Here is a 14,433-nt window from a genome sequence, read left to right as displayed (position 1 = left end):
ACACTTGGCTAATTTTCATATTTTTAGTGGAAATGGGATTTCATCATGTTGGCCACGCTGGTCTCAAACCCCTGACCTCAAGCGATCCGCCCACCTCAGCCTCCCAAAGTGTTGGGATTATGGGCGTGAGCTACTATGCCCGGCCTCAGACACATTTAAAGACTGATTTATTCAAGTCCCCTTATCCTGATTCTGCAGTCGCCATTACATTCCAATGCAAGTTTGCCTAAAGGAAGAGATATGTGGATTAAGCAAAGACAAACATTTGGGCCCATGTGATAACTATATTTCCTACTATAAATAAATAAGGCAATCTATTGGTTTCTGTAATCATTCTCTTGGAAACTGGTAAACGGAATCATTCTTGCCTCCTTTCCTTTTCTCATATCCAACTGTCAGGCCATCAGAAAAATTTTTGTGAGCTCTTCTTCAAAATATATCTAGAATCTGAACCATCTTTAACATTTCCACCATAAATCTAAGCTACCATCATCTCTCACGTGGACAGCCTCTTAATAGTTCCTTGTGCTTCAACTCTTGTCCAACCACCATCTATTTTCTATTTAGCAGCCACATCTTAGAGACCTTGGCTCATAGCTGCCTTGTAGAACTCATCTCCTTCCACCCGCCTTGCTCTGTCTCAAACACTCCAGGCATATTCCCTTCTCAAGGCCTCTGTGCTTGTCCCCTCTGCTTGAAATGTGTTTTCCCCAAACAGCTGTATGGCTGTTTTCTTCACTTCCTTCAGGCTTCTTCTGAATGTCAACTTAACCATCAAGTCGTTCTCTACTATTTATTCCCTACTATATAATGAGAGGTGGTAGAATGTAAGAATTAAAAGCTTAGAGGCAGCCTAAAGAAATGAAAATTGATGTTCCTCTTAAAAAATAATTTTTTATTTTTGTAAAATGAGATGGGGTCTTGCTGTGTTGACCAGGCTGGTCCTGAACTCCTGGCCTCAAGCAATTCTCCCATTTCGGCCTCCTAAAGTGGTGGGATTACAGGTGCGAGCCATTGCGCCCAGTCAAAAATTGGTGTTCATACAAAAACTTATGTGCAAATATTCACAGCGGCTTTATCTGTAATAGCTCCAAACTGGAAATAACCAAGATGTATTTCAATAAGTGAACAGAGGGAAGTGGGTGGGCAACATGAAGGATCATTGTGGTGACAGATATATTTGGAGCCTTGACTATATCAATATCAATATGATGGTTATGATATGGTTCTATAGTTTTACAAGGAGTTACCTCAAGGGAAACTGAGTAAAAAGTACATGAGCTCTCTCTGTATTATATTACTATTGCATGTGAACCTACAAATTATCTCAAAATTAAAAAAAAAAAAATTTAAAAAAGCTTAGACCCAAGCCAGTCTGATGGATTCAAAATCGTGGGTCTGCTACTTATTAGCAGTGAAACCTGGAGAAAGTTAACACCTCTGTGCCTCTATTTCTTCATCAATAAAATAGAGGTAATAATAGTACCAATCTAATAAGGTTGTTTGAGGTAAAGGAATTACTATATGTAAAGATCTTAGAATGGTATGTGGCCCCGGAGTAAGTATCATATGAGTATTAGCTACTATTGTTAATAATTTTAGAGAATAGTGTCTGCTATATTGTCCATTTTAACATATGCTCCCGACTGACAGTATAACAGTATAATAGGCACTGGATAAATATTTGTTGAATGAAAACATGAAAGCTCCTGACAGATGAATTTACTTTTAGTGTACTGATAGAATCACTCTTCTGGATATCCAAGTTTGAGAGTATCACTAGTCAAACATTTTTTCTTTTTATATTTGTATAACTGATTATGGCATACCATAAAATTTTCTATATTAGACAGTTCCTGCTCCTCTTCTGGTCATGAAAACTTTCTTAGCTCAAAGTCTATTAAAATTATACCGAACTTGATTGAAAGAACTGGTAGATATTTTAAAAATCTCTTCCTTCCCTACTCCCATGACAGATATGAATTATGATAATAAGACCACTTGACTAAAGAATATGCAAGTGTCTGCAAATAATTCTAACCATCTTTTTCATGCATACAAAAATTGCTCAGAATTAATTCTTAAAATTGGGATAGTTTGTTGCAAGTTATAACATCACTATATTAAACTACTATCATGTGTTGAATCTCAAATTGATTCTAGGTAACATAATTTAATATTGTAAGAGACATAAAGTCAATGCAATAATGCATTTCATAATTAGCACAAAATCAGTTTCCTAACTGAATAGTTTGAATAATATTCAACTAAGAAGATTTGCTAAGTGTCTTTTATGATTCTCCACTATTAGTCTACTTTAAGACATTTTTCCCCCCAAGTTCTCTGCAACTTTAGGACAATTTATCTAAACTTTTCCATTGGCAATCATTTCAATGTACAAAAAGTTCCAAAAATAAAAACACAGAAAATACCTTTATCCATTTTCATCTGTTGTCACATTTTTACCTCATTTTATTTATCATCTATGTTCAGTTGTATTCTTTCTTTTTCTGTATGTATGCATAATATTCTCTTGTGATTGAGTTGAGATACATTCTGGGCCAGAAACTGCAGAGATGATGCTGTGTACTTCTCAGGGACAGATAAACCCATAAGGAGGCAAACAATGTTCATGAGACTCTCACTGGAGGTGATAATTGTGATTGCCCTGTCAATGTGTTGTCTTATTTCTCCACTGCATTGTGGCTGCTTTTCTCTTCTCCCGTACAACATTTCAAGATCATGTAAATATTCTGTTCTTCATCGACATGTCTGTCCTCTCAGATGTTACAACAATTTATGATTTTTGCCTGATCTAATCTTTAACATGATGATTGCAAAATGAGGTTTTCTTGTTTCATTTTTTCCCAACTCTAGCACAACGTCCACATTTGCTGGTCAACTTTGAACATGCCACTGTAAGCAAAATATCTTCATTTTCTATCCATCCACCCATCAGTGATTGGAATGGTCTTATAAAGTCCTTTATTTCCAACAGCCTATAATTCGTTACTGTATTTAATTATTTGATGCTCAAATTATCCTAGATTTGACCAGTGGGGAACTCTTCAAGCTAGATTCTGTATACTTAACAAACAACTCATCTTACTTTTTAGCATTTCCTTACTTTTTGGCATTACAACATGTTCTAGGTTCATCTTGTACCTACTCTGCCCTGGAGAGAAGCCAGCCATTTGAGTGAAGACCTTTGGTTTTAGTAGGCATTAGGGACTGAACTGTGCTCCTCAAAAGGTAATAATCAGGTACTAACCCTGTGAATGTGAGCTTATTTAGAAACAGGGCCTTTGGAAGTTAAGCTAAGGTCAGTGAATTAGTGGGCCCTAATGAGTGGATTACTCTGATAAAAAGAGTAAAATTTGGACAGATAAACATAGGGTGAATGTCATATGGCAATGAAGGCAGGAATTGAAGTTATACTGTCACAAACCAGTAAGTTCCAAGGATTAAGCACAACCACCAGAAGCTAGGAGAGAGGCATGGACAGATTCTCCCTCTGCCTCCCCAAGAAGGAACCAACCCTGCAAACACCTTCGGTTTGGAGCTCTGGCCTCCTGAACTATGAAAGAATAAATTTCTCTTAAGTTTGTGGTAATTTGTTATAGCAGCCTTAGGAAACTAACGGTGGGAAATAACGCTAGGTGTGTCACTACTACTTTTGTGACATTGATCCTTTGCTCTTTCAGCAACAGAGCCAAGAAATATATGAATGTGTCTTCACACACACACATATATATACATACACATATATAAAAATACATGCACACACATCAACAGATACATACATACACAGAAATGTCCATATTTACACAGACACCTCCAATGCAATTCATCTACACAGAGTTCTTACCTGTCTTCCTCCTGTCTATATGTTTGTCCCTTCTTCCATAGTGAGAACCCAGGCTCACTCATTAGTTCAAAGTCGTCTCTGATTTAGTTTGCCCATATCATTAAAATAAACCTATAAAACTGAGTTCAGGATTTGTTTGCAATTCTTCATTTCTCTCCAAGCCACCCCAAGCTAAGGACATATAGTTGAATCTGGTGTGCATAAATTAGTCCTCCCTTCTTTCTTCATTTCTTTCCCCTTTATCCCCCCTTGGTATGGACATAGTATTCATTTTACTTTAAAATTAAGTTTATCATCTGCAAACAGGGACAATTTGACTTCTTCTTTTCCTAACTGAATACCCTTGATTTCTTTCTCTTGCCTGATTGCCCTAGCCAGAACTTCCAACACCATGCTGAATAGGAGTGGTGAGAGAGGGTATCCCTGTCTTCTGCCAGTTTTCAAAGGGAATGCTTCCAGTTTTTGCCCATTCAGTATGATATTGGCTGTGGGTTTGTCATAAATAGCTCTTATGATTTTGAGATACGTTCCATCAATACCGAATTTATTGAGAGTTTTTAGCATGAAGGGCTGTTGAATTTTGTCAAAGGCCTTTTCTGCATCTATTGAGATAATCATGTGGTTTTTGTCTTTGGTTCTGTTTATATGCTGGATTACGTTTATTGATTTGTGTATATTGAACCAGCCTTGCATCCCAGGGATGAAGCCCACTTGATTGTGGTGGATAAGCTTTTTGATGTGCTGCTGGATTCAGTTTGCCAGTATTTTATTGAGGACTTTTGTATCGATGTTCGTCAGGGATATTGGTCTAAAATTCTCTTTTTTTGTTGTGTCTCTGCCAGGCTTTGGTATCAGGATGATGTTGGCCTCGTAAAATGAGTTAGGGAGGATTCCCTCTTTTTCTATTGATTGGAACAGTTTCAGAAGGAATGGTAGCAGCTTCTCCTTATACCTCCGGTAGAATTCGGCTGTGAATCCGTCTGGTCCTGGACTTTTTTTGGTTGTAGGCTATTAATTATTGCCTCAATTTCAGAGCCTGCTATTGGTCTATTCAGGGATTCAACTTCTTCCTGGTTTAGTCTTGGGAGAGTGTAAGTGTCCAGGAAATTATCCATTTCTTCTAGGTTTTCTAGTTTATTTGCGTAGAGGTGTTCATAGTATTCTCTGATGGTAGTTTGTGTTTCTGTGGGGTCGGTGGTGATATCCCCTTTATCAATTTTTATTGCATCTATTTGGTTCTTCTCTCTTTTCTTCTCTATTAGTCTTGCTAGTGGTCTATCAATTTTGTTGATCTTTTCAAAAAACCAGCTCCTGGATTCATTGATTTTTTGGAGGTTTTTTGTGTCTCTATCTCCTTCGGTTCTGCTCTGATCTTAGTAATTTCTTGCCTTCTGCTAGTTTTTGAATGTGTTTGCTCTTGCTTCTCTAGTTCTTTTAATTGTGATGTTAGGGTGTCAATTTTAGATCTTTCCAGCTTTCTCTTGTCAGCATTTAGTGCTATAAATTTCTCTCTACACACTGCTTTAAGTGTGTCCCAGAGATTCTGGTATGTTGTATCTTTGTTCTCATTGGTTTCAAAGAACATCTTTATTTCTGCCTTCATTTCGTTATGTACCCAGCAGTCATTCAGGAGGAGGTTGTTCAGTTTCCATGTAGTTGAGTGGTTTGATTGATTTTCTTAGTCCTGAGTTCTAGTTTGATTGCACTGTGGTCTGAGACAGTTTGTTATAATTTCTGTTCTTTTACATTTTCATGTCCCTGTTTGCAGATGACATGATTGTATATTTAGAAAACCCCATCACCTCAGCCCAAAATCTCCTTAAGCTGATAAGCAACTTCAGCAAAGTCTCAGGATACAAAATTAATGTGCAAAAATCACAAGCATTCTTATACACCAGTAACAGACAAACAGAGAGCCAAATCATGAATGAACTTCCATTCACAATTGCTTCAAAGAGAATAAAATACCTAGGAATCCAACTTACAAGGGATGTAAAGGACCTCTTCAAGGAGAACTACAAACCACTGCTCAGTGAAATAAAAGAGGACACAAACAAATGGAAGAACATACCATGCTCATGGATAGGAAGAATCAATATCATGAAAATTGCCATACTGCCCAAGGTAATTTATAGATTCAATGCCATTCCCATCAAGCTACCAATAAGTTTCTTCACAGAATTGGAAAAAACTGCTTTAAAGTTCATATGGAACCAAAAAAGACCCCGCATTGCCAAGACAATCCTAAGTTAAAAGAACAAAGCTGGAGGCATCACGCTGCCTGACTTCAAACTATACTATAAGGCTACAGTAACCAAAACAGCATGGTACTGGTACCAAAACAGGGATATAGACCAATGGAACAGAACAGAGCCCTCAGAAATAATATCACACATCTACAGTCATCTGATCTTTGACAAACCTAACAAAAACAAAAGAAATGGGGAAAGGATTCCCTATTTAATAAATGGTGCTGGGAAAATTGGCTAGTCATAAGTAGAAAGCTGAAACTGGACCCTTTCCTTACTCCTTATACGAAAATTAATTCAAGATGGATTAGAGACTTAAATGTTAGACCTAAAACCATAAAAACCCTAGAAGAAAACCTAGGTAATACCATTCAGGACACAGGCATGGGCAAGGACTTCATGTCTAAAACACCAAAAGCAACGGCAACAAAAGCCAAAATTGACAAATGGGATCTAATTAAACTACAGAGCTTCTGTACAGCAAAAGAAACCACCATCAGAGTGAACAGGTAACCTACAGAATGGGAGAACATTTTTGCAATCTACTCATCTGACAAAGGGCTAATATCCAGAACCTACAAAGAACTCAAACAAATTTACGAGAAAAAACAAACAACCCCGTCAAAAAGTGGGCAAAGGATATGAACAGACATTTCTCAAAAGAAGACATTCATACAGCCAACAGACACATGAAAAAATGCTCGTCATCACTGGCCATCAGAGAAATGCAAATCAAAACCACAATGAGATACCATCTCACACCAGTTAGAATGGCAATCATTAAAGTCAGGAAACAACAGGTGCTGGAGAGGATGTGGAGAAATAGGAACACTTTTACACTGTTGGTGGGGTTGTAAACTGGTTCAACCATTGTGGAACACAGTATGGCAATTCCTCAAGGATCTAGAACTAGAAATACCATATGATCCAGCCATCCCATTACTGGGTATATACCCAAAGGATTATAAATCATGCTGCTATAAAGACACATGCACATGTATGTTTATTGCAGCACTATTCACAATAGCAAAGACTTAGAATCAACCCAAATGTCCATCAGTGACAGACTGGATTAAGAAAATGTGGCACATATACACCATGGGATACTATGCAGCCATAAAAAAGGATGAGTTTGTGTCCTTTGTAGGGACATGGATGCAGCTGGAAACCATCATTCTCAGCAAACTATCACAAGAACAGAAAACCAAACACCACATGTTCTCACTCATAGGTGGGAATTGAACAATGACATCACTTGCACTCTGGAAGGGGAACATCACACACCAGGGCCTATTACGGGGAGGGGCGGGGGGATGGCATTGGGAGTTATACCTGATGTAAATGACGAGTTGATGGGTGCTGATGAGCTGTTGGGTGCAGCACACCAACATGGCACAAGTATACATATGTAACAAACCTGCACGTTGTGCACATGTACCCTAGAACTTAAAGTATAATAAAAAAATAAAGAAATAAAATAAAATAAAATAAAGTTTATCAATGAGAACACAAGGATACAGGGAAGGGAACATAATACACAGGGGCCTGTTGAGGGTTGGGGGGCTAGGGGAGGGATAGCATTAGGTGAAATACCTAATGCAGATGATGGGTTGATGGGTGCAGCAAACCACCATGGCACATGTATACCTATGTAACAAACCTGTGCGTTCTGCCCATGCATCCCAGAACTTAAAGTATAATAAAAAATAAAATAAAATAAATAAATAAATAGAAAAAATAAAAAAAAAACAAAAACGAATTAAGGGCCGGGCGCGGTGGCTCAAGTCTGTAATCCCAGCACTTTGGGAGGCCGAGACGGGCGGATCATGAGGTCAGGAGATCAAGACCATCCTGGCTAACACGGTGAAACCCCGTCTCTACTAAAAAATACAAAAAACCAGCTGGGCGAGGTGGCGGGCGCCTGTAGTCCCAGCTAATGTAGTCCCAGGTACTCGGGAGGCTGAGGCAGGAGAATGGCGTAAACCCGGGAGGCAGAGCTTGCAGTGAGCTGAGATCTGGCCACTGCACTCCAGCCTGGGCGACAGAGCGAGACTCCGTCTCAAAAACAAACAAACAAACAAACAAAAACGAATTAAGTTCATTTGTTTGTTTGTTTATAATTTTAGGTCCCTGTCCCAGTGATATAATTTTTATTTAACTGTTTGAATATGTTGGACATTAACATGCTTTCAAAAGTTGAAACTATGCCAAGAAAGTATACCCCAATATCCAAGTCCCACTCCCTCCCACATCCCTTCCACTTCACTTTCCCTTCTACCTCTTGTAACTAATTTTATTGTTTTCTGCTTTATCCTTCCTGAACATACACATTCTTTAATTCTCCGTTTTTCTTGTATGACAAGTAGCACTATGAGTATTTGTTTCTGCTTTTTGTTTCATGTGATATTTTCTGGAAATTACTCCATATAGTTATAAAAACAGATAGCTTTTATCAACATAGTAGTCTATTGTATGTTCCAGAGTATATTCAACCACTCTTCTAGAATGGGTCATTTATATGGTTTCTGATATTTTGCAATTATTAATAATGCAGCATGAATAACTTTGACAAAATTATTTGCAAATGCAATACAGACTGAATTTCTGAATTATACTAATCCCTATGTGTGCAGCATTTTATGTTTACTCTCATACATAATGGGGGCTGTTTTAAAGGAACAGTTAACGGCATGAGCAAACATTCATTATGTATTAACAAAAATCATATTATGAAATAGATATAATGCAAATTATATAAAAAAGTATGGAGACATACATGCACATAAAATGAACATATATGATAGGATTATGGATAATTTTAATATTCTCTGTACCTTTCTCTATTTCTCAAAAAAGAAAAATACATTAAATTTACAAACAAGAACAGAGACATCTATTTCTTTCTATATTTCCCCAAAAAGAAAAACAATACATTATATTTACAAAGAAGAACAGAGACTTCTATTTCTGACTAAACAGGTACCCTAACACAGGCCTTTTGCTAAAAATAACAACAAATGCTGGGTTAAAATAAAAAGAAAACAAAAGAATCTTTTTTTGAAGTATATTGCTGAGTTGACACAGAATACTCAAAAGGTTAAAACAAAGTAAAAATGGAAATCCAGGGGGATAGGTAAACACTTAGATGTCTTTCATTCTGAGGGATATGCCAAGCCCTGTGCATTGAGCTTCAGTTTTCACAGCCATGTACAGAACTGGCAGTGATACACTGGAGTCGGCTCGAGAAAGCTAACTATACATATCTTTTCCCAACTCCACGTTCAATGACTTCAGGTTGGTATCGTGAAATCAGTCATAGTGTGAAATAGAAAAATGTGAGAAATTAGGATTTTTTTTTTTTTTTTTTGCCCTGGAGAGCCAGTTTTAAAATATTTACCAGGACACTACTGAACCCAAGGTTTAGGGGATAAATTCTAGGGTATATTAAAGATAGGAAGTCTAATTAGACTCTCCACATAAAGTTGGGATCCTAAAGAGCTACACACATGTTTAGTGTAAGAGCTGAATAGAATGATGTCTACCCTATAGAAAGAATAAGCAAGGAAATTAACCTCTTTCAAACTTGATGCTAGGTGGAGGTAAATACATCTTTTTTGAAAATTTAACCACAAGCCCACCCTGATGAAGGTTTATGGATCTGGAACTCATGTTACCTATGCAGCCCACAAAACTTTAAGCCCAACAGTTATTTGAATTTGTTCCCAGGTTGACAGTATCCCCGGCTTTTGGCAGATTCAAATGTAAATACTCTCTTTGGAAACATATCTTAATCTCAGTCTCAGAGATCACCACAAATAACGAATACAAGCTAACACACAGGAAAATAAGGCAGTTTGAGTAACAGCCAGAGGAAACAGAGACAGAAAAATCAGAACTGCATAAGCTTTAAATATTAGGCTAGGCACAAAATAGAAAATAAGTTTAATTTATTTAAATAAATAAGAGGATTGTATACATGAGAATGAAGTGAGTTTATCAAAATGATAAAGTAAACTGATTTCAGGGGAAGAAATGAAAATGGAAGTAATGATTATTATATAAAATTCAATGTCAGGTAAAACAGAATATGAGACACTGCTGAAGACACAATTAGCAATATCAGAAGATAGATCTGAAGAAATTATCCAGAACATAGCAAACATGACAAAAAAGGGAAACTATGTAAGAGGTTATGAGATATGATAGAACAGTTAGTGATACACATATGGTTAAGCTATAAAGAAAAGCATGGGAATCATAATCATAAAATGTAGGATAATAGTTACCCTCTGGGGTGGAGAGAGGCAGGGGAATTATTTTTTTTAATTTAAAAATTTTTTTTGAGACAGAGTTTTGCTCTTGTTGCCCAGGTTGGAGTGCAGTGGCAGGGATCTCGGCTCACCGCAACCTCCGCCTCCTGGGTTCAAGCCAATTCTCTTGCCTTAGCCTCCCAAGTAGCTGGGAGTACAGGCATGTGCTGCCATGCCCAGCTAACTTTATATTTTTAGTAGAGGCAGGATTTCTCCATGTTGGTCAGGCTGGTCATGAACTCCCAACCTCAGGTGATCCACCTGCCTCGGCCTCCCAAAGTGCTGGGATTATAGGCATGAGTTACCATGCCCAGCCATATTTTATTTCTTTAGATAGGTGTTTAAGTACATACATGGTCTTTGTGTTTAAGTAAAATTTTTACTTGGAGATATCGCTGGGGGTCGGGGGAGAGAAGTGGAGCCTGTTTGAGCCCTAGCCCCAAGTAATGCTACTGCCCTTGAGTCGTCTTGGAGACACCCTCCCCAACTAAATGCCTCTTTGCATAGCAATGGCTCCCGTCCCCATGCTCTCTGGTACCATGACAACTGGACGGGTAGTGGCGGGTCGGGCGAGGCACAGCACACGACCTAGTGGACCAGCCACTGGGAACAATGAGTCTGTGGTGGCCAAATCCAGCCTTGTTCTCCACTTTGTCAAGGGACAATTTCAAGAGTACCAGGAGAGCATAATCAGAGCAGCGTTCCTTACACAGACTGTCTGCTTAGACAACACAATAGTCAAGTTTGAGACCTGGGGCAGCGCTGGACAGGAACAGTATGGTAGCCCGGCCCCCCTGTACTATGAAATCACCAAAAAAGATACATTTGCACCAGCCAAGAAACAGGTGAAGGAGCTAGAAAGGCACGCCAGCACCAGCATCGTCACTGTACTTGTGGGTAACAAGGCAGACCTGGCCAGCAAGAAAGCCCTGGAATTCCAGGAAGCACAGGACTATGCAGACGACAACAGTTGACTGTGGAGACATCAGCAAAGACTGCAATGAATGTAAATGAAATTTTCATGGCGATAGCTAAGAAGATTACTAAAATTAAGCCCCAGAATGCATCTGGTGCTCCAGGCTGAAACCTCCAGGAGAACCACCCAGCAAGCAAGAGCCACTGCTGCAGCAACTGAGCCTCTCTTGCCTGCCCACTGCAACTACTTTCTCTGCCTGAACGACTAGACTGGAATCCATTCTAACCAATCGCACTCAGCAACTGGGGCCACCACTGGGGACAGGGGAAGGGGCCCACCATGATTTCTCCACATAATTTTGATCATGGGCCACAGTGAGTTATTCTACCTGCACCTTTCTGTACAAATACTAATTCAATTTTAAGTCTTAGGTCACTTTTTAAATAATATTGATTTTCTGCTCTTCCCACTTCCTCCCCTTTCTATTGCTCTCCTACTTTTCCTTTGCTAGTAGCAGCCACATGCTCCTGTTCCCCTCACCCTTGTATATGAGGAAGGTGGGGTTGGAGCAACTACCCTTTCTTTGCCTCTTGCAGAATAGACTAAGCAAAAGCATCCGCATCCATACCTTATTTGGCGTGGTCTTGGGTTCAGGTGATGGAGTAGCTAGGGAAGAGAGAAGCAGCTCTTCCTTCAGCTGGCTGTCATCAGGCTGCAGCCCTCCCCCACTCCTAACTCCCAGCTGGGAAACCACAGAATTGCCACAGCATTATTGTGACAGCCATGAACCCACTCCCCACAACTCCTCCACCCTCAGTCATCCTGACCTCTGGCACTAAGCCCTATTCTGACCAAATCACAATGATGACTATTGGGAAGTAGGCAGGTAAAGGGGGAGTAGGAAGGGATGGAACTGACTTTTTCTCTATTTTATATTGGATGTTTTTTTTCAACACGTAACCTATCAGTATCTTGTCAATATAGTCAGCCCATTGATCGACCTCAAATAATTTTTTTTTTTTAATTTGGGAATTTAGATATACAGAAAAATTACAAGTATAATATACAGACTTCCTGTGTACCCCTCATTCAATTTGTTCTAATGTCACTATCTTAGCGTCTTACATTACTGTGGCACATTTGTCCAAACCAAGAAACCAATGTTGGTGGATCATTGACTAAAGTTAAGACTTTATTTAGATTTCACCAGTTTTTACACTAATATCCTATTTCCATTCTGGACCTGATCCAGGAAACCATGTAACATTTAGTTGTCATGACTCTGTAGTCTCTTCTTGTCAGTGAGATGTTTATAGTCTTTCTTCGTTGTTCACAACCTTGACAGTTTTCAGGAACGCTCAACTTGTGTGGTAGAATGTCCATCAGCTGGGATTTGTCTGATGTTTTCCTAATGATTAGATTGAGGCTACAGGTTTAGGGAAAGAATATCAGAGAGATGAAGTTTCCACCTTTTCATACCAACATGACTTCCCATTTGTGATGTTAACCTTAATCACTTAGTTAACATAACTGTTTACCAGCTTTCTCCAAGGGAAACAGTCAAGTCAGTATTTCGCTGTCTTCCAACTCAATTTTTGGATCTGACTCACTCAATCCAGCTCATACTCTCAAGGAGAAGGGAAGTAGGGTCCACCTTCTGGAGGGGGCAATATGTTATTTGGAATTCTTCTGTCAGGGAGATTTATCTGTTCTCCTCCATTTATTTATTTATGCAATTTATACATAACACCGTGAACTCATGTATATTTATTTAATAATTTATCCTTAATCCAACGCTACATGTTTTATTTTGTTGCTCTAATTATTCCAGCTATGGCCATTGGGAGTTCTTTCACGTTGGCTCTTGTGTCCCTTTTGGCATGCTTAATCTTTATTATTTTTAAGAAATCTCTTGCCTTCTGGCACTACAAGATATTCCATGCTTATGTTGTATTTTCCCATCACCAGCCCCAGAATCAGTCATATTTAAAAGGAGTCCTGGATCCTTTTATTGGAGAATAGGATTTACAAACTGGGATGTGAGCGTTGGATGTGTTTGTGGCTACTGGGATATCACTGCTTCTAGGCCTTCTCAGTGAACACAACTAGGAAACATATGCATGTATACTAATCCACATATACACATGTATCTATAATTATTTCTGCATCTATCCATCTACATATATTAAGCTAAACATGGGTAAATACTTATATCTCCAACTCTAATTCAGTACCACAGGCTTCATTCTGGCTCTCCCCTCTTGTTTATTTATCTGTAACATCCCTTCCTGATAGTGAGAAATCTAGCTTCCACCATTCATCATTCATTTACTTATTTGTTCAACCCCAGGATACATGTAAAGGGGTTCAGAACTGTTAGCCCATATCGTTATGAGAAACAAATTTACCAACTAGAATACAGTGTTTCTATAGTGTTCCTTAGTCATTAGCTTTACATTGTCCAGTCAAAATACCATTTTCCAAAGTTACTGAGGTCAGCTCCTTTTCCCCCCACCTACTCAGTGAAGTTATGCCATACATTTGTGATACAAGTAGATTCATTTGTTACAGCTTGCATTCCATCCTGAAATCCCTAACATTTAAAAGACCTGCATACATTAAAATTAACCCTTTGTGATTTACAGTTCTTTGGGCTTTAACAAATGCATAGAATCACATATCCACCACCATAGTACCATACGGAACAGTATATCACCCTAAAACTTGCCTTTTGTATCCCCTTTGTAGTCAACCACTTTTCTTTCCCATCATTTGTAATTTCAATACCTGAAACAACTGAAAAATTAGGATGCAAAAATTAAAAATCATGAGTCTTCACAGAATAAAACCTAAAACTGTCAGAAGAGTTAAACTGCTTAACAGTTAAACTGTAGGGAGAGTTACTACTTAAAAGTTATTGAGTTCTAGACAGGAGAACAAACATCTAAATTCTTTAATTAACTTTTTCGTGGTATTATTCCACAACATGCAAGATTATGAGATCAACTTTGAAGTTGTTCATGGTCAACAGAGTTGGATTCCAATCCTAAGCAACTATTTTCTGTATTTATAAAATATTTTTTCCAAGGA

The 14,433-nt window shown here is 38.5% G+C and overlaps 1 protein-coding gene and 1 pseudogene across 7 annotated transcripts in view; one reads left to right on the top strand and one right to left on the bottom strand.

Annotated features, from left to right (window-relative positions):
- The window catches only part of ADK (adenosine kinase), a 566,335-nt gene that overhangs the window by 283,185 nt on the left and 268,717 nt on the right, over positions 1-14,433 (bottom strand). The window lies entirely within an intron of this gene.
- LOC101015495 lies at positions 10,893-12,465 on the top strand (annotated as a pseudogene). The gene has a single exon (XR_001906392.3). The product of XR_001906392.3 is annotated as a ras-related protein Rab-5C pseudogene (transcript).

The sequence above is a fragment of the Papio anubis genome, chromosome 11 (genome assembly GCF_008728515.1).
Source record: "Papio anubis isolate 15944 chromosome 11, Panubis1.0, whole genome shotgun sequence".
In the NCBI taxonomy this organism is placed as follows: domain Eukaryota; kingdom Metazoa; phylum Chordata; class Mammalia; order Primates; family Cercopithecidae; genus Papio; species Papio anubis.
The sequence above is the reverse complement of the archived record's forward strand: the minus strand, read 5'-3'. Positions and strand labels throughout refer to the sequence as shown.